Source organism: Nicotiana attenuata, unplaced genomic scaffold, assembly GCF_001879085.1.
Source record: "Nicotiana attenuata strain UT unplaced genomic scaffold, NIATTr2, whole genome shotgun sequence".
Taxonomy (NCBI): domain Eukaryota; kingdom Viridiplantae; phylum Streptophyta; class Magnoliopsida; order Solanales; family Solanaceae; genus Nicotiana; species Nicotiana attenuata.
In genome coordinates this window covers 394,379-420,646 of record NW_017670851.1, presented here as the reverse complement: position 1 = coordinate 420,646, position 26,268 = coordinate 394,379, and the positions used below count along the sequence as shown (strand labels likewise).

General features: G+C 41.3%; 1 long non-coding RNA gene across 1 annotated transcript; it reads left to right on the top strand.

The window, feature by feature from the left end:
• The first annotated feature begins 318 nt into the window (after positions 1–318).
• Positions 319–2,201, top strand: LOC109243904. Its single transcript, XR_002070638.1, has 2 exons — positions 319–531; positions 1,699–2,201. It is a non-coding gene; the product is annotated as an uncharacterized LOC109243904 (long non-coding RNA).
• The last annotated feature ends 24,067 nt before the right edge of the window (positions 2,202–26,268 follow it).

The window sequence follows — 26,268 nt, the reverse complement described above, 5'->3', positions numbered from 1 at the left end:
TGGGAACACTTTTCAAGGGTGGCCTTTGATGATAGCTTTTGGCAACACATTTTATGGCCACGCTTGCAAAGCGTTCTTTTTAAATTGAAAGACAACGCGACGTAAGTGTTGCCAAACATAAATTAATTGGCAACACTTATTCATTTATATTGCCACGCTTTTAAAGTGAGCTATATTTGTAATTCTGAAAGTAACACTTCACAAGTGTGCGCTAAAGAAATTCAATAAAATTCCACCCTGCCTTTAAAATTTCCCGTGAAATATTTCCCCCCATTTTCAAAGTGCAAACAATTTCCCTCCTAAAATCGAGACATCAGTTCATTAGGTTTTTCGTTTTGCCCACCTACGCCGTAATCTACATAGACACTACCACTTCCTGTGCCGAATTTTCCTCCACCCTAAAATTTGCAGCGACGTCTCATTTTCTTTCTGAAATGTGCTATTATATATGCCAATATTTGCTTCAGTGAAATTCAACGAATCAAAAAAAAATCTCAATAGTATCAAAGTTCAAACACAGAGTTCATTCGGGTTTGTTTCATATTGCTAGTCTTAAGTTTAAACTTACTTGTGTTCAGATCTTAAACATTTCTATACTAGCTTTGCATATTGCAGTATTTCTTTTGGGATTAACCATTGCATATTACCTGTTTGATGGAAAGTTAGTCTGACCTATCCTTACCGCTGAAATCATTTTGGTTTCGAAGCAATTAATGAAGTAAAATTTCTTGGATAAATAGAAAAAATTAGTAGGATGTAAAAATTTAGTATCAAATATGGATGGACAGAAAGCAATAATGAGTATTTGAAAAGGAAGTGAAGCATTAAGAAGGTATTTTCGTGAGATGAAAATTTTTGGACATATTTGGTTTGCCTTTTTTTATATGCTTATATATTTTCATAGCTTGTTGATTTGTACGTACAGTACAATTTTCAGGTCCACCACATCTTACTTCATTCCATAGTTAAACTATTATTATGTCCTTTTCTTGTCAAATTAATTTTTTCAGTGCTTTGTATATTTTTGTTTTGCATTTGAAGCATTATAATGTTACTTCCCAATTGTGGAGTTCAAAATGTTAGTCTAAGTTTTCTACTTAAGTTTGACATAAAATTTTTGTAGCATAAACGTATAAATGCTTATGACTTAATGGCATACATTGAGGCTTGGTAGTTGAAACTAAAATATTTTGTTATTTATAAGGTTTGATAATTAATAAATATGCAAGAAGATATGGTATTTTTTTTCATGAAGCTTTATGGGTTACTGATAAAAATAAGCAGAATACATAGACGGACACTTAAACTATCAAAGAAAGTTCACTTCAACACCTCAACTAAGCCATCTTCCACCGAAACACTTTTACTATAATTTTACTGCACCAGCTTAACACGTCCGACTGACATGGCAAATAACGTGAGTATCACTACATTTGAGCGCGTGAACAATAGAAATATGCTGACAAAAAGCCTATTAACTGTACAATAAACGATAAAATCCCTCCTTTCTCCAATAATATAATTAGACCCTCCTCCCTCTTACCAGCCCTAATTCTTCACCATTCCCTCAAAATCCAGCCTTATTTCTTCACCCTTTTCTTGATTTTGTTTAAAATTTCTATTCTTCTCTCCAAATTGTGCTCGATGGCTTAATAAGCTCTCAATTATGTGTCTCAAACCAAGAGTCGATTCATGTAGGTGTGGTCATGAATGTCAATTGAAAACTTCATGATCTCCATCTAATCCTGGAAGGAGGTTCTATGGATGCAAAATTGAAAAGGTAAGTGACAATTAACTACAATTAATTAATTTTTAGTCCTGTTGTTTTTTTCGAGTTTAGTTTAAATGATTTTTTTTAAGGACAAAGGTGGATGTAATTATTTTAAGTGGGTTGACGACGAGTTTCCTAGCCAAGCGAATAGAGTTATTTGGGGTTTACTGAATAGGGTCAAAGCTTTTGAAGAAGAATGGGATCGAGCAAGAACAACGAAGAAGAAATTGGCTTCTATTACAGTAACGATGTTGATTATTTGGGTTTGCTACTGTGTCGTTAATCATTGAAGTTGTTGTGGTTTTGTTGGTGGTTGGAGTATTTTGTGGGCAGTTTGTAATAGTGCTAGATATATTTTGGGTGTATCTAGTTTGTTTGGATGTAATTGTGGCCTATGGCCTTACTTCAATGAAATGAAACAAGTTCTGCAGTTTGATGTGTATTGGAAAAAAAATCTGCAGTTTGTTATGCCTAGGTGAAAAATTTTCTGCGGTTTGTTATGTATTGGTTAAATTTTTATGCAGTTTGATGTTACCAACTGAATGCATACAAAATTGAATGTATTGGTTTAAATAGAATGCTACCAACTGAGGCATTTGAATTACATTCCAGCTAAAGTATTTAAACAGAGGCATTTAAATTGCATTTAAACAGAATGCTACCAACTGAGGCATTTAAATTGCATTCCAACTAAAGTGTTTACAACACTTCCAAACAACTAGCAAAATACATGAACTGGCCCAAAAAAGACACAATAATCAATCCAAGTTTGAATACTTAGCAAAATACATGAACTGAAACCCAAAATAGCATAGTCCTAACACAACTATAACACAACTATGGTGCTGGAGGGGCTGTATTGCAACTGAAGAGGTAGTTGCTGAAGATCCAATTTGGCTTCTCTTGTTTGCACTTAGTTGTTGTAGCGGGAAGTAGTTATAGTATTTCTGCCTTTAAACTTAAGCCCAGGAGGTTTAAATCCAAGATCAATAGTGACTGCATTGGTATCCTTTACAACCTTAGTCCCATATGATACAACTCTTTCACCCGAACTACCTGGATGAAATTAACATAAAAAGCACATAGATTAGTTTTAACAAATGATAGTAATAACAAATTGAAGTTGTGACTAGACAGTCTTCCCTCTCTTCTGTGTTTGTTTCCCCAGATGCACCATTCACTTCACTTAAACCTATTTCTGGACCACCAATAAGTCTAGTAGGTGCCACATCATCCACTACCTCAGAGTCTAGAACAATATGTTGAATATACAAATGTAACTCGTCTTCATTTTCAAGGTTAGACACAATATTCAATAATTGTGCATCACTATCCACATAGACAAAATTCTTAGTTTTCGGATCTTGGTAATAGAAGCCACCCACTGTAGCATATCCCATTTTTTTAGAGTAATATAATAGTTATGGAATAGAAAAGTGGCCTTTATCAATATCAGCTATTAACACCTCTTGTTCCCCCACATATTTCGAGTCATGGTCAAGGGTAAAGTTACCATCATGGTGTAAATTAACAGCAATAAAGTCTAACATCACTATTTTAATATTCCCAAATTTCTTTAAAAAATACCTAATTGTGGTCCCAAATCAGTCCCAACTCCCACAGAAGCCCAGTAGCCCACCACTAAAATGACTACAATACAAACACTAAAAAGACTTACCCTTTCAGCACTTCAACAAGTCAGCACCGGCAATATACTGATGATCGTTCTTCAAGCACATATTTGGACAAAATCAAACAAATCCAACAGATATTTACCTATGGCACTAATTACCACTCAATATCGAACGAAAACGAAGCAAAATCAATAAACATGCATCGCTTTGGGCGGATTTTACTAGAATCAAATTTGGGACTTAGGGCTTTTTTTTGTCGTTTGTTGTTTTAGAAATCTGTAAAGAGGGTTATAATTAGGAATAGGGTAATTAAGTTTGGTTTTAGCCGGTAAAATAATCTATGTGTTATTGTAAAAAACGTGTCAATTTTTAATTGGTTAGATTATCCATGCTGGAAGCGCATAATCAAACGCGTGAAAAAATTTAATAAGCTCAGGTCGGACGTGTTAAACTGGTGCAGTAAAAGTATAGTAAAAGTGTTTCGGTGGAAGATGGCTTAGTTGAGGTGTTCAAGTGAACTTTCTTTGATAGTTTAAGTGTCTGTCTATGTATTCTGCCATAAAAATATGAGATAGTGATGAAGATATACTTCAATTACAATGAGGTTTGGTTTTCTCTATTGTAACATGAGTTCATTCACTTAGTTATATGTCGTTATCTAGCCCATAAGGGGGAGGGATGACCTTCACTTGTATTTTCGAAGGAGAATAACCTCTTACATTTATACAATCTGGGCACAAATTCTTGTTCTGACATTCTATTGTATAGTAGTTAATTCTTGTTCTCTCTCTCTATTATTATAACTGTATAGCTCCTGAAGTTAAGAATGAGGCTCTAGTTTGATATTGAATAAACATGGCAATATGTGAGTTAGGTAGATCAATTTGGCATATCAATTGATGCATACTATTTCTTTTTTATGCTAGCGCAGTATTTAGTTCTGATGTTATTAAGACTTTAACTTTGTGATTGGAATATCAAATTCTAAAGATATTGTCCTACTTGTGACTATATTGTGTTTGCATCAGTTCAGTTCTTGCTTGCTTTAGTATAGGTTATAATACATGTGGACACTGGAGTGAACAGAAGATTCTTCATGTTCTCAAATAAGATGTACGTAGAGCAAAAGTGAGGAAGGCAAAGAAAAAGGATAAAGGTACTCAGAGGCATGTTAAGGCATTATTCACTAGCATGTTTGGTAGGTAAAGCTGGGTAAACTGACTTTTTAGCTATTAACTTCCTTCTCTCCTTAAAATTGTTGTACGAGGATTAGTTGATAGCAAATATATATCGACAAGGTAATCAAACTTTGGGCGTGTCATCTTTGGAAAGGAAATGTTCTGCAGTATATCAATTAGTTGAGCATAATACACAATTTGTCATCTTTCTCCTTCATTCTTTATCTCTTGACATATGAAACTTGCAGATTTCTATTGTTGATTTGGTCTTTATCATGTATTATCTCAGCTTAAGATCTTCCTTTATGAGTTCAACCGAAGAGCTAAATTTGGATTTGTCTTCTTTGACTTACTATCTTATTTTCTGTTTGCTAGAATGGGAAGTACATAAATACAAATCTGGTTGTTTGAGAATTAAGTTTCAGATATCTTGAAATGAATTTTTTCTGGTAACCCCAACAATTATGAATTGAAAGAGGATGCCAAGTGAATAAAGGTATTCACTTCCCGACAAGTATATCATTTTCACTCACTTTTAATTACACAAAATATTTTAAATGCCTTCCCTTCCCTTTGTTTAGCTCAGCTTTTATGTGAATAGAGATCTATATGATTATCTTTGCTATGATAGTTTAACTAAAATGTAGAGACTAATATTGTCTGAGGGTAAAATTGAGCTAGCAAATTATCTGAAGGAAGTTTTTAAGTATTGTCTCTATACAAATTGGAGTGTTGATGGAATAGAAGTCGTAACTACGCTTTTAATTTCTTGCCAGATTCTAAGATATCAATGGTAGCTAAGTGATTATAGTCACCTGTAAGAGGTACTCACTAGTAGATTACATTTCTATCTCAAAAACTATTAATCAGATAGCATATGGGAAATACCAAGTTCTATCTAGCAACATCCTTGATTTGGGTAAGGTGTTTGTATTTGGTTATTCCTAGATTAATTGAAAGTGAGTTGATTGAGTATATGCTATATGCTAAAGTTAATGTTCCTTTTGAAAAAGAAATTCACTAATCTATTTTGTCCATCGGTATACAACAATTAAACGAAAGAAAGCAACAAAATCATACTACTCTAGAGAGAATATAGCTAGATGTCTGGATGCTAAGAAAACAATTAGGAAGTCCAATAAAGCATGATTTTTGTCCATAGATTCTGTTACTCAAATCATTCGATTACATTTTCATCTCAGCACTGTAACATATATAGATTTTCCTCTACTTTTATCATTTGTTTTAGTCGTGTATATGTATATTTCTTACTTCTATGTGATAGTATTATTCCGAGTCCCCAAGGGGCAAACTCTACCACATTGCTCTAAGTTTGCACTTGCATACTATGTATTTCTATCTAATTACTAATTTTATTTTGTAGGAATGTTTTGGTGGGCAATTAAAAATTGTGCCAGAAGACTATTTGATCTATTAGAATTTAACGATAAAGATTATTTGATCTATTGGAATTTAACGATGAAGACTTTGTATAATTACGATTTTTGTAATTCTTGATACAGTAATACATTTGATTTTGTAAAGTTACAAGAATGAATCTTGAAATAATTTGCTTCGTTGTTTACGCAAGATTTAATCTTTTTTTGAAGTTCATTGCAAGTATATGAATTGGAATTATTCTTTTGTTATCTTTTACATAATTGAGTGCTTGTGATCTTCGTACGTGATTATGGAATATATACAAAAATGTATTTTATTGAATGCAAACATATGGCTTATATAAATATACAAAACAAATTAGTTCATAGCTTAGACACTTGAAGTGTGGCCATAGAAATTAAAAAATTTGTGGCTTAAATAGTAGCAAAAGCAACACTTTTAAGCGTGAACTAAAGAGTAACAAAGGCAACGTTTTTCATGTGTTGTTGTAGTATCCAAAAGTGTTACCATAGAGGGTACTACAAGCGTGGCCTTATTAATTTTTAGGCCACATTTTTCAAATGTGGCTTCTAAAGCAACACTTATAAAGCGTTTTCTTAGGGCAAATGTTACACTCATTTAGGCCACCCCTCAAAAAGCGTTGCCTTAGGTCCGAAAGTGTTGCCTTTGGTCAAATGCCACACTTTCGGATAGTTTAAGCAACACTTTTCAGGTATGGTTAAAGGCCTAAAATATTGTAGTGCTCGCTGCTGATAAAATTCATAGAGGATGTTCGACTTTCGGGTACTTGGGTCAAATTTCATCTTCTGTGGCCACTGCACCTTCGGGCCGAGCTTCTCTAGTGCGTACACTATTTCTAAAGGGAAAACACAAAAATTGTGAGCAGATAAGAGCGGAGGCATACCTCTTTCGCTCCGCTGAGTCCTTGTATGCGGCCTGGACGGTCCTTCCGCACTGCGAGGAGATGGTGGGACGGCTGTTCTGACAATAGGTTGGTGCCTGTTTCGGTTGAGGAGTGGACCCGGATGATCTCTTCGAGCGTCACTACGACGGTCTTTCCTCGGCTCTGTTTGGACCGATGTTAACCGTTGCATCGGACCATTAAGGTCGTCCTCGTATGCTCTCACCTCAGTGCAGTAGGCGTTGTGAATTTCTTCCCAAGTGGTGGGAGGGTATTTCATGAGTCTGCTTAATAGTTTTCTTGTCGCTCTTGACCCATTCCTGTTCAACCCATTCTGGAAAGCTGCCACCGCCATCCCTTCTGATACATTTGGTAAGCTTATTCTTACTCTGTTAAACCGGGATAATAAGTCCCTGAGTCCCTCGCCAGGCGATTTCCTAATGGCGAATATATCATTTACCCTGGCTTCCGCTTTCTTAGCCCCGGCGTGGGCGGTGACGAACTTGTCGGCCATTTCCTTGAACGTGTTTATATATCGTGCTGGTAGTTGTGAGTACCAAGTTAAGCCTCCCCCGGTAAAGGTCTCGCAGAACTTTTTTAGTAACATTGACGGTACTTGCTCCTTTAAGAGGTCGTTACCCTTTACTACTGTGACGTAGTGAATGATGTGATCTTCGGGATCCGTCGTGCCATCATATGTCTTCAAATATGGTGGCATCTTGAAGGTTTTGGGTATGGCATGTGGGGCTGCCTCCTCGCTGTATGGTTGTTCGACGAATCGGTCGACGTCTAGTTTTTTGGTAGCAATTTTGGGGCGCCCGATATTTTATCGACCCTTTCTTGATATTCCCTCATCTGGTCGCGGAGCTCCTTGTTCTCGTTTTCCATTTCTTCCATTTTCTTTAGAATGGCTACAAGTGCATCGTTACCTGCGTCAACAGCGATGAGAGTGTTACCTGTTGGGGGAGCGGGTTGCTCGTCAGCGATCGCTATGGTATCCGTCTGTATGACGTCTCTATTCACCCGCTGAGCGGGTTTGTCGAGCATGTTATTTAGAGTGCTTGTCAGCCACTCTTCCAGTAATTTTTTTACTGCTGGTGGTGCTTTCTCAACTGTGGACGTGGAGGCTCCCCTTCGCGCGAAGCGGTTACACTTCCAAGAGGGGGAGGTGAATCACTCCGCCTGGGTGTAGCACTTGGTGTCACATTCTCCTCGTCTCCTCTGTCATCCTCGTTGATGGTGTTTAAGATGTTGGTAGTGACACCCATTATTGCTTTCTGTCTTTCATCTCCTTTCCCTGCCATTGTTAGTTTGTGCAGACGAGAAAAAGATGNCACGGCTTGGGGCGATTTTGAGCAAGAAATCATGGGAAATCTTGAGTTAAGTCACTTGTGATTATTTCTACTCCATAATACTGAATTATCATCGAATAATCCGACTAGATTACATGTTTTTGAGGTGTAAATTGGGGATTTTGGACCTAGGGATTAGAAAATAAGATTTGAAGATTTGAGAGGTCATTTGAGTTTCGATTTTGGTAAACTTTATATGTACGGACTCGTGGCGAGACGAGGAATCCGTTGGTGTGATTTTCGGAATTTTTCGAGAAGTGGGCCCGGGGCTCGGGTTTTACCAACTTCGTGAATTTTAGTACTTTTCTAGTATTTTTGATTGGGTTATGTTTCTTTAACCCATATTTATGTATTCGCTGTGATTTTGACTAGATTCGACGCGCGAGGAGGTCGATACAAAGGAAAAAGGCATTGCGGACCAGTCTACGGCCGGTTAGAGGTGAGTAGTTGGTATATATGATGGCCTGAGGGTTTGAAACCCCGGCTATCACATTGTGACGCTATTGTAGGGCGTGACTCGCACCCCATGGCAGGTGCGGGATTGGTTATGACTGGGGATTGAGACTTAGTCCATCCCGAACAAGAGTGTTTCTATATTGGTGACTGATATGCACCCTGTATTGAATATATCTGGGCTTATTGCCGTGTTTGGGGCCTTGTGCCGACCTGTAGCATCCTTAGAGGATGATTGTCATTGTGATAACATGTTTTGTATAATCATTGATCTCAGTCCTGTGTTTAATCACTGTTATGAAACGCTAAGTCACTTTTCCTGAAGTTAAATATCTAAAGTATATTCTCCTTAATAAATTGGAAATTGGGAAATTAATTGAATCTGTTACCTGACTCATATGCATATTGTGGACTGAGTATGGATCGGGCTGCACGCCGCAGCGAATGGTATGATTATATTGCGCTTGGGCTGAAGGAGCCCCTCCGGAGTCTGTACACACCCCCAGTGAGCACCGTCGACGTTAAATGGATCGGGCTACGCGTCGTAGCGGTCATGTGCATTGCATTGCATCCTTACATTATACTTGACTGATATATTTGAAGTTGTTTTGCTGTTGGTTCGTAGTTAGGTGTTGGACTGTTAGTTTTAGCTTTACTTTGTGGCATTTCGTGGATTTCTTATCTTCAGACATTTTATATGCTTATTACTCACTGAGTTGGTAGTACTCACCCCCTACTCCCTGCACCTTGTGTGCAGATTCAGGTACTTCGTGAGCTTAGTTGAGCTAGCCGCTGGTTTCCAGAGTTCCAGGAGTGGTCGAGGTAGCTGCTATGACGTCCGCAGGACCCGACTCCTCCCTTATCCCTTTATTATTTCCGTACTTTAGAACATACTTATTTTGAGGATTTTTTTGACTCTGTATTAGTTAGAGGCTCTAACCTCATGACCCCAGGTCTTTGGGAGTTACAGTTATGTCAGTATTTCGTATTGTTTTAATTGAGTATTTCAACTATGAGTATTAATATTTGATTTTAAGTATCTGATTAATTGGTTTTGAGCTTTGTGCTCGGGTTGAGAGAGTAAATGGTCGGGCTTGCCTAGCATTAGTGTTGGGCGCCATCACGACCGGGTTTGGGGTCGTGACACAAGATCACCACACAACATCATGGATAGAATTAGGGTTGATAGGGAGGAGAGTGTCCCTCCGAGTCAACATCAATGGTCAAGAGAGTATAATCCTAATCCAAAATTCACAATTCCTTGCCCAACTAGTGTCCGAGGGTCTTCATCTCGCGATGAACAACTATATGAACCACATCTGGTCAAGCAACATAGTTCAACCTTTAGCTCCAGGGATGAACATCAACCTGGTTCAGGCCATGCATGCCCAATGGAACCTCCCTCAACCCTTCAATCAGAATCCCTACCTAGCCCAGAACATGGGGTTAGATCTTCCATTCTTCCCTTCACAAGAGCCAACAGCTCTCAATCCAGTCCTGATAAACTGGGATGTTCCACAAATGGATGCGCAATCTCCGATGCCAGTGAACCCTTAAATGCCAGTCAACCAAGCACCACAAAACCAACAAGCACCCCTCCCCCAAGATATTCCACAAGATCTGGGAAATCTAGCAGGGGAGGAACTAGAGGGTGATATGGATCTAATAGGAGACTCAATGGAGGAGTCATCAAACCTGGACGAAGTAAAAGTATTTCTATTCTAGGAAAGGCGGGAGAAGAGGCTTATTCTAGCTTGTCCAAGTTCGCTATTCAAGTGCACGATGGACATGAGACCTCCACAGGATCCCACTGTGGGGAACCTAGCAATGATTCTGGTTCCCTCACTAAGAAGGAACCCAGTGTTCCCTCAGGGAAGTCAGCTGAATGGTCCCCATCTTCCTCCCCCATCAATGAATCGTGCTAAAAAATTCATAATTTGGAACATAAGAGGGGGTAATAATGATGAATTTAGAAGAAACTTTCTTGACTTAATTGATACTCATCATCCTTGTATGGTGACCTTATTGAAGACAAGAATGGCAAACCATGGTAATCTCATGCATGACTTTGGGTTCACTGATATGATAGAAGTCCTTTCTGAGGGCCAAGCAGGTGGCATGGCAGTCCTCTGGGACACAAACCTAGTGCATGTTAACAACTTTGTCAAAAGAAACAGTGAAATTCACGCTCTCATTGAGGTACCTCCTATTCGTCACTCTTGGCTTTTTCTTCGATTTATGCTGGTACAAAAATATCCAATAGAAATATTATGTGGGATAACATCTGTGATATTTTTGATAGTTATAAGGGTGCATGGCTTCTGGGGGGATTTCAATGACATTATGTTAGATAACAAAAAAATGGGTGGAAACCCCATTAATCGTAGAAGAGCTACTAAACTATGGAATAGAATTAATATTGCAAGCTTGTAGATTTAGGGTATAAAGATTGCAAATTTATGTGGTCTAACAACAACAAGACTATTAGTAACCGTATTATGGAAAGACTAGACAAACTATTTGCAAATGAATCTTGGATAAATCTCTTTCCTAGAGCTTCAGTAATTCACTTACCAAAAACTCATTCCGGTCATAACCCTATCCTATTAGAGCTAATCGTTAAGAATAATAATTCCCTACCCAAACCCTTTAGAATTGAGACTTTTTGGTGTGGCTATCCGAAGTTTGGTAATATAGTTAAGGAATGTTGGCACGATAGGTCTTTTGTGGCAGCTTCAAGGTATTTTCAAAGTCATATAATTGATTGGAAGCACAAAACGTTTGGAGACCTTTTTAAAAAAAAAGAAAGAAACACATCCATGCTAGACTCAACGGCATCCAAAAATCTCCCTCTGATGGTTTTAGTCCCTATCTCAATAATTTGGAAATTTCCCTAAAAAAGATTACAACAATCTTCTTAGATTAGAGGAGGACTATTGGAAGCTCCGATCTAGAATTAATTGGTTAAATGATGGTGATACTAACTCAAAAAAATTTCACACTTGTGCCTCTAATAATAGAAGGAAAAACAAGATTGTTTTTTTAAGGACTTAGACGGAAATTGGATAGATGACCCTTCTAAAATCATGGACCATACCCTCTCCTATTTTGAGCAAGTCTTTACTACTAGTCATAACACTTCAGACTGGACTAGCATTAAGCTAGACAACCCTTCATTCAAAGACTATAACTTAGAGTCCTTAGATAAACCTTTTTCATACTCTAAAATTAAAAATGCAGTTTTTTCCTTCAAACCTTTTAAATCTCCGGGACCAGATGGTCTTCATCCTTTTTTCATTCAAAAGTACTGGAATTCCCTAAGATCATCAGTGACTTCTCTATGTCAGATAGCTTTTGAAACTGGTAACCTCCCAATTGGCATTAATGATACCTACCTCTGTCTAATTCCTAAAATCCATAATGCCACCAATCTTAGAAATTTTAGGCCAATTGGCTTATGTAACACTATTTACAAAATAATTACAAAAACAATTGCCAACAAACTAAAACCTTTCCTGAATAATATCATTAGTCCCTATCAAGCTAGTTTTTTAAAAGGTAGGTGTGCAAGTGATAACGCTATCATTATCCAGGAATTAATGCTCAAAATGCACAAACAGATTGGTTCAAATGCTAATATGGTCCTTAAAATAGATCTTGAAAAAGCTTTTGCCCGTCTAGAATGATCCTTCATGTAAAGAACCCTCCGGCATTTCAAATTCCCCCCAAGAATCACTTCTATCATTATGAATTGTGTCACCACAAGCAGACCTATTGAATGGTAGCAAAAGTTCTTTTTTCTCCCCTAGCAGGGGAATCAGACAAGGTGACCCACTATCCCCATACATTTTTATCATCTGTATGGAGATGCTATCAACTCAAATAAATCACAAAGTGGATATTGGAGCGTGGTCTCCCATTAGAATGGGTAACAATCAATACAATCTCTCTCATCTCTTATATGCTGACGATCTTACCCTAATGTGTAAAATTGATAAAAGTTCTCCTAACACTATTCTTCAGTGCCTAAATTCCTTCTGCACTTATCCGGACAAAAAATAAAATTTTCCAAATCGAAAATTATTGTTTCCAAAAACTGTCCTAAAGTCACTTCCAAGGCCTTATCCAGGCTCTTTAACATTAATATTAGCAAATATTTGGAAATATCTAGGATAACCCATTACTAACATCAAGCATAAGTCCTCCGATTACCAATTTATCATAGACAATATGACTTTGAAACTAGCATCTTGGAAATCAAATTTCCTAAACATTGCAGGTAGAACCACCCTAGCACAATCAGCTCTAAACAACATTCCAAATCATGCCATGCAATATAATCTCCTCCCAATAAAAATTACCGAACACATTGATAAAATTCAAAGAAATTTCATTTGGGGTACTACTAACACATCCAAAAAAATGCATCTAATCTCTTTGGATACCCTAACCAAGAACAAGCACAATGGAGGTCTTGGCATCTACTCCGCTAAGGATAAAAATCTAGTTAGCTTAGCTAACCTTGCTTGGAGACAGATCCAAAATCCTAATAAACCTTGATAAAAAACTCTCTCCTCCATTTACAATTCCTCCTTAAATCTTAAATACACTTCTTTCATATGGAAAAGTGTTATTAAAGGATGGGAAGTTTGTTCTAAGGGAATTAAATGGATCCCCCATACACGCTCCTCAATGAACATATGGGATTCAAACTGGATCCCAAAATTAAAAAACCTTAGACAACTAGTCGAAGGTCCTCTCCCTTCATCCATTGACAATCTCACCATTACTGATATTTGGCATAATAATAACTGGAATCTTAGCAAAATTCTTGTTGACCTGCCTCTAGATATCAAAAATAGCATCCTATCTATTCACCCTACCAACTACTCACATGATCTATTGTACTGGGACCTAACGGGGGACGGGAAATTCTCCTCAAAAAGCTGTTACAACCTCATTAGGACCAGCTCAAATAGCTCAAGTAATTTCAGTTGGATCTGGTCCTTGAAATGCCCTAACAAAATTAAATTCCTTCTTTGGAAATGGTATCACAACAAGCTTCCAACGCGGTCCTACCATAACCATATTGATCTTAACATTGATCCTTTATGTCCTGTTTGTAAAAAAGAAAATGAATCCATTGAGCACATTTTCTTAAATTGCAAAGCTGTCCTGAATTTCTGGAATTTGATTGGTTTAAATAGGACCTCTCTTATTAATTCCCCCCACTGGCTAGACAAGATAAAGGATCTGGGCAACTCTAATCGCTATACAAACCTTGAATGGGGGAACTTTTCCCTTTTGTTGTATGGGGAATTTGGCAAAACAGAAACAAAAACAACCATGAAAATCTTTCCTATAGTTTTAATCCAAATCAGTCCCTAAACCTAGCGTCAGAATACATGCTTCTCACTCATAAGGAAAAAGCTATTGTTCATTCTCATGCAATTAGTGTTGCATGGCATAAACCCCTTCCATCTTTCTTTAAGCTAAACATTGATGGTGCTTTCAAGAACAATTACTGTAACGATCCGGCTGGTCGTTTCATGAGCTACCACTCCGTTTTCTCCATTTCTGCTTCTTATTGACTTGTTCAGCTGTATTATGAGTTATCGGGTTGGTTGGTTCGGGTTCGGAGAGGTTTTGGTAAGGTTTGAGACACTTAGTCTCTTTTGAGTGAGCTTAAGTTGGAAAAGTCAACTGGATATTGACTTATGTGAAAAAGGGCTCCGATGTGAATTCCGATGGTTCGGATAGCTTCGAGAGATGATTTGGGACTTAGGAATATGATCGGAACGTGTTTTGGAGGTCCGTAGTAGATTTAGGCTTGAATTGGCGAAATTTGAATTTTGGCGTTTTCCGGTTGAAAGGTGAGATTTTGATATAGGGGTCAGAATGGAATTCCAGGAGTTGCAGTAGGTCCGTTGTGTCATTTGGGATGTGTGTGCAAAATTTCAGGTCATTCGGACGTGGTTTGATAGACTTTTTTATCAAAGGTGGAATTTGCAAGAGTTTTGGAACCTTAGGCTTGAATCCGATGTTATTTGGTTGATTTGATGTTGTTTGAGGTGTTTTGAATATTGGTATAAGTTTGGACTTGTTCATGCTTTTGGTTGAGGTCCCGGGGGCCTCGGGGTGATTTCGGATGGTTGACGGGAGGTTTTGGAGTTGAGTTTGGCAGCTGAAGCTTTATGGTTGTTGTCATAACCGCATCTGCGGTTGGGAGGCCGCAGGTGCGACTCCCGCAGATGCGGAAGCAAGCCTCAGAAGCGGCCAAGAGGTGAGTCAGGCGGAGCCGCAGAAGCAGACATCTGGACGCATCTGTGATGGCGCAGGTGTAGTCCCAGACCTTTAAGTGAAAACCGCAGGTGCAGTGGGTTAGACCGCAGAAGCCGGACCGCAGAAGCGAGAAATGACGGCAGGTGCAGAATCCCTGGGTCAAAAGGTTTCTATTTCACCCTTCGCGATTTTTGGCTATTTTTCTCAATATTTCATTCGGGGTGAAGCTTTTGGGAGCCATTTCAAGGGAGATTTTCGGAGGGATTCATTGAGGTAAGGTCCTTGGTTCCTAAGCTCCTTATTATGGTGATTTTTATGGTTGTTAGCATGAAATTTAAGGGAAAATCAGTGGAAAATTTGGGGATTAGGGCTTGGTTAATTGGAGAGCTTTGAGTGGTGATTTGAGGGACCATTTGAGGTCCGATTTTGGTAATTTTGATATGCATGAACTCGTGGCGGAATAAGGGTTCTATCGATGTAAAATTTGTCGAATTTCGAGATGTGGGCCCGGGGGTCGGGTTTGGCTAATTTCGGGAATTATGTTGTAATTTGATTATTTTCGCATGGGCTTCGTTCCCTTAGCATATTTTAACGTCATGATTCTGATTTTGGATAGATTCAGCGCTAGTTGAGGCCGAGACGAGAGGCAAAGGCATCGCGGGCTAGAGTTTGGACCGGATAGAGGTAAGTAATGATTGTAAATGTTGTCCTGAGGGTATGAAACCCCGGATTTCACATCGTTGTGCTATTTTGAGGTGACGCACATGCTAGATGACGAGCGCGGGGTCGTGCACCATTGGGGATTGTGACTTAGTCCGTCCCGTATGAGTGTTTAACCGCGTAATTGATTGAAAATTGTTTGCTATCATCATGTTTTGGGCTGAATGCCATATTTGGGCCTCGTGCCAACTGTTTTGAACCCGTAGGGGATATTTTACCACTATTTCCTCACTGTTTTGATTTCGTATTTGTACTCAGTCATGCTGTATTCTACTGTTTTCATAACTCAGCCACATTTACTCTGTTTTGACATCTTAAATGATATTTTGGACTCAGCACCATATTTTACTGTGGCGAGTGGCTTTTAGACATTTCTGACCGAGTAGGGCCGGGCCTGTGTTGTGAGGTTATAATGGGATCGTGCTGCGCACCGCAGCAGTGTTGTACTGATTTATGATTATGAGGACAAGGGCCTGAGTTGTTACGCCACTAGGTGGCTTGATATGAGGCCGAGAGCCTATTGATTATGCCACGAAATGGCTTGATATTGCGCTTGGGCCGTAAGGGGCCCCTCCCGGAGTCTGTACACCCCCAGTGAGCGGGGGTACCCAGTTTGTGATGTGATATAGCCCGAGGGGCTGATGTTGTTCCATGTTATAGCCCGAGGGGCTGATACGAGTGATTGTGAGATAGCCCGAGGGGCTGGTTCTGTTGGTAATTTGCCCGAGGGGCTGATTTGTGTTTCTATCTTTTATCCCTATTTTCATTCATTCATTTGAACTGCTAAAAGATGTTTTAAAGAGGTTTTACTGAATGAAGAAGCTTTTACGAGTTTTTACTGTTTTATGGCCTTGTTCTGGTTTTATACTGCCTCTTGTAGCATTTTTGCTGTGTTTTACGTGCTTTCTTATCGCTCAGCTGCCTTTACTGTTATTACTTACTGGGTTGGCGTACTCACATTACTCCCTGCACCTTGTGTGCAGATTCAGGTAGGGGTGTGCATTCGAATCGGTTTATCGATTAATCAAATCGATTATTTGTTATCGGTTTATCGATATCGGTTTATCGATTTATCGATTTCGATTTCGATTTCGATTTCGAAATTTTGCTTATTGAGTTATCGATTTCGATTTCGATTTTGTCCTCTTCGGTTATCGATTTATCGATAAACCGATAAGATATACTTAAAAGACAATTTTTTTTACCTTTATTCTATAATAGCCTTTCCTTTACCCTAAGTCCCTAACCCTATTATTTCCTTTACCACATTTAAGGAATGATCATATTTAAAGCTCAAGGGAATGAAGTTCAAATTAATGGGAAACAGAATTAGCCGTGATGATGTATTTTATTTTATTTTTTTATACCATTGGAGTGTTGGTGGCATACATTTGATCCCTTACTTTAGTTTCGTTGCATGTGCTTGTTGACACAATTTTTATGTTATAAACGGCGTTCGTCTTATTTTAGCTTCTTTTTGTCCATATTAGTTAGGCATTTTTATAGCGATATACTTTCCGTGGAATTCCGCAAATTTTTTTATTGGTGTAATGGATAACCGAATCGATAAGCCCCAAAAATCGATAAATCGAAATCGAAAAAATCAAAACCTTATTGAAACGATAACGATAAGCATATGTACAAATCGATAATCGATAAGTAATTATCGATAAGGGTAAAAATCGAATCGATAAATCGAATGGACACCCCTAGATTCACGAGCCTCGGGTCACACTAGCGAGGGTTGATTGCTTCCAGCAGGCTGTTTGGAGTTCACTAGGTAGCTGCTCGGCGTTAGCAGCCCAGTCCTTCTCTTTCCTATCTTTACTTTCCTTGTACTAGATTTGTAGTAGACTGTGTAGTCCTTTTTCATACTCTTAGACGGATGTGTTAGATGCTCATGACTGGTGACACCCCGATGTCGGGCTGTGTTTGTTTCCGCATTTGTTCTATTTCACTCTATTTTGGCATTTATCACTTATTAATGACTAAATTATGAATTATTATAACTGTTAATTGGTTTGGTTGGTTTTTGTCGGCTGGCCTTGTTTCACGATAGGCGCCATCACGACCGGGTCCGGTTTAGGGTCGTGACAAGTTGGTATCAGAGCCTAGGTTACATAGGTCTCACGAGTCATGAGCAGGTTTAGTATAGTCTCGCGGATCGGTACAGAGACGTCTGTATTTATCCTCGGGAGGCTGTAGAACCTTTAGGAAAACTTCATATTCTTGAAATTCTTGTCGTGCGAATCTGTTGATCCGAGTACTAAACTTCTGTTATTCTATTCTCTCACAGATGGTGAGGACACGAGCGACCGATCAGGATGGACGACCACCAGTACCGCCAGTTGTGGCCACTAGGGGTCGAGGATGCGGTCGAGGCCGTGGCAGGGGCAGAGGTGTAGCCCGCACCGCAGCTAGGCCAGCACCTGCAGATCCGCCAACCGCCCCAGTTCAGGATCGGGTCCCGGTTGTGGACGCTCCGGCAGCACCAGTTCAGGCACCTGCCCATTGTGATTCCAGGTCTTCAGGAGGCCCTGGCCCAGATTCTATCAGTATGCATTGGCCTAGCTCAGACGGTCTCAGTTACTACAGCAGCAGCTACTTCTTAGCCGGGGGAGGAACTCAGACTCCCGCCGCTCGCACACCTGAGCAGGTCGTGCAGGGACTTCAGACACCGGGGGCACATCCAGCCTAGTTGGTTGTAGTTGCTCAGGACTATGTAGCTCCTGCTATGCCAGAGAACGAGCAGCGCAGGTTGGAGAGGTTTGGTAGACTTCAACCTCCGACTTTCAGTGGTGCAGAGGGCGAGGATGCCCAGGGTTTCTTGGACAGGTATTAGAGGATTCTTCATACAGCGAATATTCTGGAGACTAGCGGGGTTGCTTTCACTACTTTTCAGTTTTCTGGAGCCTCCTTCACTTGGTCGGAGGCTTATGAGAGGTGTAGGCTTGTTGGTGCAGCACCCCTTACCTGGCAGCAGTTCTCCGTTCTCTTTTTGGAGAAGTATGTGCCACAGTTCCGCAGAGAGGAGCTACGCAGGCAGTTCGAGTGGTTGCGTCAGGGAGATATGACTGTGACGCAGTATGAGATGAGGTTCTCAGATTTAGCTCGTCATGCTGTTTGGTTGGTTCCTACAAAGAGAGAGAGGATAAGGAGGTTCGTTGATGGCCTCACGTATCAGCTTCGGATTCTCATGACCAGGGAGAGGGTGTCTGGTGCTACTTTTGAGGAGGTTGTCGATATTGCTCGTGAGATTGAGTCAGTTCGTCGCCTGGAGCGAGATGAGAGGGAGGCCAAGAGGCCTCGGGGATCTGGTAGTTATGGTGGTACTCCTTCGAGAGGTCAGTTTCAGCACGACAGAGGCCGTCCATTCAGGTATGCTCAGTCAGCTCGCCCAGGTTATCGTGGGGCATCGTTGGGTCATGGTTCTCACAGTTCTCAGCAGGGCCATTCATCACTCGGTGCCCTTCCAGCCCAGAGTTCGTCCCGTGCTCCGTCAATTTAAGGCTCTTCTATGCCAGGCAAATCTGCTAGTCATTCCGGTGCTAGGGGTTCCCTTCAGTCCCCGCCTCCAACACCCGAGAGTTGTTATGAGTGTGGAGAGCTGGGTCACATGTGGAGGCAGTGTCCTCGTCGTCTTGGGGGTTCTTCTCAGCAGAGGATTCATCCATCGGCTTCAGCACCAGTTACTTCACCACCACCCACCCACCCAGCTAGGGGTGGAGGTCAGTCAGCTAGAGGTCGCCCTAGAGGGGGAGGTCGATCAGGTGGCGGTCAGGCCCGTTTATATGCACTCCCAGCTAGACCCGATGCTATTGCTTCAGATGTTGTGATCATAGGTATTGTCTCAGTCTACCACAGATATGCCTCTGTATTACTTGATCCCGGTTCCACTTATCCTAATGTGTCATCATACTTTGCTCATTATTTGGATACGCCCCATGAGTCTCTTGTTTCATCTGTTCGTGTATCTACCCCGGTGGGCGATACTGTTGCTGTAGACCGTGTGTACCGGTCATGTGTGGTGACTATTGGGGGTTTGGAGACCCGAGTGGATCTTTTGTTGTTATGTATGGTAGACTTTGATGTGATATTGGGCATGGATTGGCTATCTCCGTGTCGTGCTATTTTGGACAATCATGCTAAGATAGTGACATTAGCTATGCCGGGTGTGCCACGGATTGAGTGGCGAGGTTCGACTGATTATGTTCCCGGTAGGGTAATTTCATTCTTGAAGGCCCAGCGTATGGTTGGGAAAGGTTATCTTTCATACTTAGCCTTTGTGAGGGATGTTAGTGCAGAGACTCCTAGTATTGATTCTACTCCTGTTGTGAGGGATTTTCCCGATGTGTTTCCTGCAGACCTGCCGGGCATGCCACCGGACAGGGATATTGATTTCGGTATTGATCTAGTGCCGGGCAATCAGCCCATTTCTATTCCACCGTATCGTATGGTACCAGCGGAGTTGAAGGAGTTGAAGGAGCAACTTCAGGAACTCCTTGATAAGGGGTTTATTCGGCCTAGTGTGTCACCTTGGGGTGCGCCTGTTCTATTGTGAAGAAGAAGGATGGCACGATGAGGATGTGCATTGATTACAGGTAGTTGAACAAAGTAACAATCAAGAACAAGTATCCTTTGCCTCGTATCGATGATTTGTTTGACTAGCTTCAGGGAGCGAGAGTGTTCTCCAAGATTGATCTCCGTTCAGGTTATCACCAGTCGAAGATCAGGGACTCGGATATTCTTAAGACAGCTTTCAGGACCCGATACAGTCATTATGAGTTCTTGGTGATGTCTTTTGGGCTGACCAATGCCCCAGCAGCGTTCATGCATTTGATGAACAGCATGTTCCGGCCGTATCTCAGCTCGTTTGTTATAGTTTTCATTAATGATATTCTGGTGTATTCGCGTAGTCTGGAGGATTACGCGGAGCATTTGAGAGTTGTGTTGCAGAGATTGAGGGAGGAGAAGCTTTATGCAAAGTTCTCCAAGTGTGAGTTTTGGATCGGTTCAGTGGCATTCTTGGGGCACGTGGTGTCCAGTGAGGGTAACAGGTGGATACGAAGAAGATAGAGGCGGTTCAGAGTTGGCCCAGACCGTCCTCAGCCACAGAGATTCGCAGCTTTCTTGGTTTGGCGAGTTATTACCGCCGGTTTGTTTAGGGATTTTCATCTATCGCATCACCCTTGACCAAGTTGACTCAAAAGGGCGCTCCATTTATGTGGTCGGATGAGTGTGAGGAGAGCTTTCAGAAGCTCAAGACTGCCTTGACCACAACTCCAGTGTTAGTTTTGCCATCAGCTTCAGGTTCATATACCGTGTATTGTGATGCTTCGAGAGTTAGTATTGGGTGTGTGTTGATGCAGGAGGGTAGAGTTATTGCTTATGCTTCTCGTCAATTGAAGCCCCATGAGAAGAACTACCATGTTCATGATTTGGAGTTGGCTGCCATTGTTCACGCGTTTAAGATATAGAGGCATTATTTGTATGGTGTGTCTTGTGAGGTATTTACGGATCATCGTAGCCTCCAGCACTTGTTCAAGAAGAAGGATCTCAATTTGAGGCAGCGGAGATGGTTGGAGTTGCTAAAGGATTATGATATTACTATTTTGTACCATCCGGGGAAGGCCAATATGGTAGCCGATGCCTTGAGTAGGAAGGCGGTGAGTATGGGGAGTTTGGCATATATTCTAGTTGGGGAGAGACCTCTTGCAGTTGATGTTCATGCCTTGGCCAATCGGTTCGTGAGGTTGGATATTTCGGAGCCCAATCGGGTATTGGCTTGTGTGATTTCTCGGTCTTCCTTATTTGATCGCATCAGAGAGCGCCAGTATGATGATCCTCATTTGCTTGTCCTTAAGGACAGAGTTCGGCACGATGATGCCAGAGATGTCACCATTGGTGATGATGGGGTGTTGAGGATGCAGGGCCGGATATGTGTGCCCAATGTAGATGGGCTTCGGGAGTTGATTCTGGAGGAGGCCCATAGCTCGCGGTATTCCATTCATCCGGGTGCCGCGAAGATGTATCAGGATCTGAGACAGCATTATTGGTGGAGGAGAATGAAGAAGGACATCGTGGAATTTGTAGCTCGGTGTCTCAATTGTCAACAGGTGAAGTACGATCATCAGAGACCGGGTGGCTTGCTTCAGTGGATGGATATTCCAGATTGGAAGTGGGAGCGGATCACCATGGACTTTGTAGTTGGGCTCCCACGGACTTTGAAGAAGTTCGATGCTATTTAGGTGATTGTGGATCAGCTGACCGAGTCCGCGCACTTCATTCCTGTGTGTACTACCTATTCTTCTAGCGGTTGGCAGAGATATATATCCGGGAGATTGTTCGTTTGCATGGTGTCCCAGTTTCCATCATTTCAGATAGGGGCACTCAGTTTACTTCACAGTTTTGGAGGTCTGTACAGCGAGAGTTGGGTACTCAGGTTGAGTTGAGCACAGGTTTTCGCCCTCAGATGGACGGGCAGTCCGAGCGCACTATTCAGATATTGGAGGACATGTTGTGCGCTTGTGTCATTGATTTTGGAGGGTTATGGGATCAATTTCTACCGCTCGCACAGTTTGCTTATAACAACAGTTACCAGTCGAGTATTCAGATGGCTCCATATGAGGCTTTGTATGGGAGGCGGTGTAGATCTCCAGTTGGTTGGTTTGAGTCGGGTGAGGCTAGGCTATTGGGTACAGACTTGGTGCAGGATGCTTTAGACAAGGTGAAGGTGATTCATGAGAGGCTTCGTACAGTGCAGTCGAGAAAAAGAGTTATGCTGACAGGAAGGTTCGGGATGTGTCCTACATGGTTGGTGAGAAGGTTCTGTTGAAGGTCTCACCCATGAAGGGTGTTATGATATTTGGGAAGAAGGGTAAATTGAGTCATCGCTTCATTGGGCCTTTTGAGGTACTTCGGCGGATTGGGGAGGTGGCTTATGAGCTTGCTTTGCCACCCAGCTTATCGAGTGTGCATCCGATATTTCATGTTTCTATGCTCCGGAAGTATATTGGGGATCCGTCTTATGTTCTGGATTTCAGCACGATTCAGTTAGATGGTGATTTGACTTATGATGTGGAGCTAGTGGCTATTTTGGAGCGTCAGGTTCAGAAGTTGAAGTCAAAGGATATAGCTTCAGTGAAAGTGCAGTGGAGAGGTCGGCTCGTGGAGGAAGCTACCTGGGAGACCGAGCGGGAGATGCGGAGCAGATATCCTCACCTATTTGAGGCTTCAGGTATGTTTCTTGACTCGTTCGAGGACGAAAGTTTGTTTAAGAGGGGGAGGATGTAACGACCAGGCCGGTCGTTTCATGAGTTACCGCTCCGTTTTCCCCATTTCTGCTTCTTGTTGTCTTGTTTAGCTGTATTATGAGTTATCGGGTTGGTTGGTTCGGGTTCGGAGAGGTTTTGGTAAGGTTTGAGACACTTAGTCTCTTTTGAGTGAGCTTAAGTTGGAAAAGTCAATCGGATGTTGACTTATGTGAAAAAGGGCTCGGATGTGAATTCCGATGGTTTGGATAGCTTCGGGAGATGATTTGGAACTTAGGAGTGTGATCGAAACATGTTTTGGAGGTCCGTAGTAGATTTAGGCTTGAATTGGCGAAATTGGAATTTTGGCATTTTCTGGTTGATAGGTGAGATTTTGATATAGGGGTCGGAATGGAATTCCGGGAGTTGCAGTAGGTCTGTTGTGTCATTTGGGATGTGTGTGCAAAATTTCAAGTCATTCGAACGTGGTTTGATAGACTTTTTGATCAAAAGCGGAATTTGGAAGATTTTTGAAACCTTAGGCTTGAATCCGATGATATTTAGTTGATTCGATGTTGTTTGAGGTGTTTTGAAGATTGGTATAAGTTTGGATATTGGTATATGACTTGTTCGGGCTTTTGGTTGAGGTCCCGGGGGCCTCGGGGTGATTTCGGATGGTTGACGGAAGGTTTTGGAGTTGAGTTTGGCAGCTGAAGCTTTATGGTTGCTGTCATAACCGCATATGCGGTTGGAAGGCCGCAGGTGAGACTCTCGCAGATGCGGAAGCAAGCCGCAGAAGCGGCCAAGAGGTGAGTCAGGCGAAGCCGCAGAAGCGGATATCTGGATGCATCTGCGATGGCGCAAGTGCGAGAGAGTGACCACAGGTGCGGTCCCAGACCTTTAAGTGAAAATCGCAGGTGCGGCGGGTTAGACCGCAGAAGCGGGAAATGACCGCAGGTGCGGAATCCCTGGGTCAGAAGGTATATATTTCACCCTTCGCGATTTTGGCCATTTTTCTCAATATTTCATTCGGGATGAAGCTTTTGGGAGCCATTTCAAGGGAGATTTTCAGAGGGATTCATTGAGGTAAGGTCCTTGGTTCCTAAGCTCGTTATTATGGTGATTTTTATCATTGTTAGCATGAAATTTAAGGGAAAATCAGTGGTAAATTTGGGGATTAGGGCTTGGTTAATTGGAGAGCTTTGAGTGGTGATTTGAGGGACCATTTGAGGTCCGATTTTGGTACTTTTGATATGCATGAACTCGTGGCGGAATAAGGGTTCTATTGATGTAAAATTTGTCGAATTCCGAGACGTGGGCCCAGGGTCGGGTTTGGCTAATTTCGGGAATTGTGTTGCAATTTGATTATTTTTGCATGGGCTTCGTTCCCTTAGCATATTTTGACGTCATGATTCTGATTTTGGATAGATTCGGCGCTAGTTGAGACTGAGACGAGAGGCAAAGGCATCGCGGGCTAGAGTTTGGATCGGATAGAGGTAAGTAATGATTGTAAATGTTGTCCTAAGGGTATGAAACCCTGAATTTCACATCGTTGTGCTATTTTGAGGTGACGCACACGCTAGATGACGAGCGTGGGGTCGTGCACCGTTGGGGATTGTGACTTAGTCCGTCCCGTAAGAGTGTTTAACCGCGTAATTAATTGAAAATTGTTTGCTATCATCATGTTTTGGGCTGAATGCCACATTTGGGCCTCGTGCCAACTATTTTGAACCCGTTGGGGATATTTTACCATTATTTCCTCATTGTTTTGATTTCATATTTGTACTCAGTCATGTTGTATTCTACTGTTTTTATAACTCAACCACATTTACTCTGTTTTGACATCTTAAATGATATTTTGGGCTGAGCACCATATTTTACTGTGCCCGAGTGGCTTTTAGAGATTTCTGACCGAGTAGGGCCGAGGGCCTGTGTTATGAGGTTATTATGGGATCGGGCTGCGCGCCGCAGTAGTGTTGTACTGATTTATGATTATGAGGCCGAGGGTCTGAGTTGTTACGCCATGAGGTGACTTGATATGAGACCGAGAGCCTATTGATTATGCCACGAGATGGCTTGATATTGCGCTTGGGCTGTAAGGGGCCCCTCCCGGAATCTGTACACCCCCAGTGAGCGTAGGTACCCAGTTTGTGATGTGATATAGCCCGAGGGGCTGATGTTGTTCCAGTTATAGCCCGAGGGGCTGATACGAGTGATTGTGAGATAGCCCGAGGGGCTGGTTCTGTTGGTAATTTGCCCGAGGGGCTGATTTGTGTTTCTATCTTTTATCCATGCTTTCATTCATTCATTTGAACTGCTAAAAGATGTTTTAAAGAGGTTTTACTGAACGAAGAAGCTTTTACGAGTTTTTACTTTTTATGGCCTTGTTCTGGTTTTATACTGCCTCTTGTAGCATTTTTGCTGTGTTTTACGTGCTTTCTTATCGCTCAGTTGCCTTTACTGTTATTACTTACTGGGTTGGCGTACTCACATTACTCCCTGCACCTTGTGTGCAGATTCAGGAGCCTCGGATCACGCTAGCGAGGGCTGATTGCTTCCAGCAGGCTGTTTGGAGTTCACTAGGTAGCTGCTCGGCGTTTGCTGCCCAGTGCTTCTCCTTCCTATCTTTACTTTCCTTGTACTAGCTTTGTAGTAGACTGTGTAGTCCTTTTTCATACTCTTAGACGGATGTTTAGATGCCCATGACTGGTAACACTCCGATGTCGGGCTGTGTTTGTTTCCGCATTTGTTCTATTTCACTCTATTTTGGGATTTATCACTTATTAACGACTAAATCATGAATTATTATAACTGTTAATTGATTTGGGGGTTTGTGTCGGCTGGCCTTGTTTCACGATAGGCGCCAACACGACCGGGTCCGGTTTAGGATCGTGACAACTACAATCTAGGGGGAGTAGGAGGAGTTTTTAGGAAAGGAAATGTATGAGTTGACGTTATTGTATACTTTTTGAAAATCTCAATTATGACTATCTTAGTTTTGCTGCTTCGCTAATCGATATTTACATCGGATTGGTATTCTATTTAAGTTTCTTGTGAATATCGTTCACAAATGTAAAATATTAGAGGTGTTAATTTGATTTTTCGAGTGAATTCGGAATATGTTCTTTTAAAACTTTTTAAAATAAAATTTACATATTAAAAACTACATAAAAAGTACCATAAGTCGCAATAGTTAACAGTACAAACAAACAAATAAACCCAGTGAAGAAGGTCTGGGGAGGGTAGTGTGTACGCAGTCCTTTACCCCTACCTTGAAAAGGTAAAGAGATTATTTTAGGTACACTACTAAAAAACGGCCCATTTCC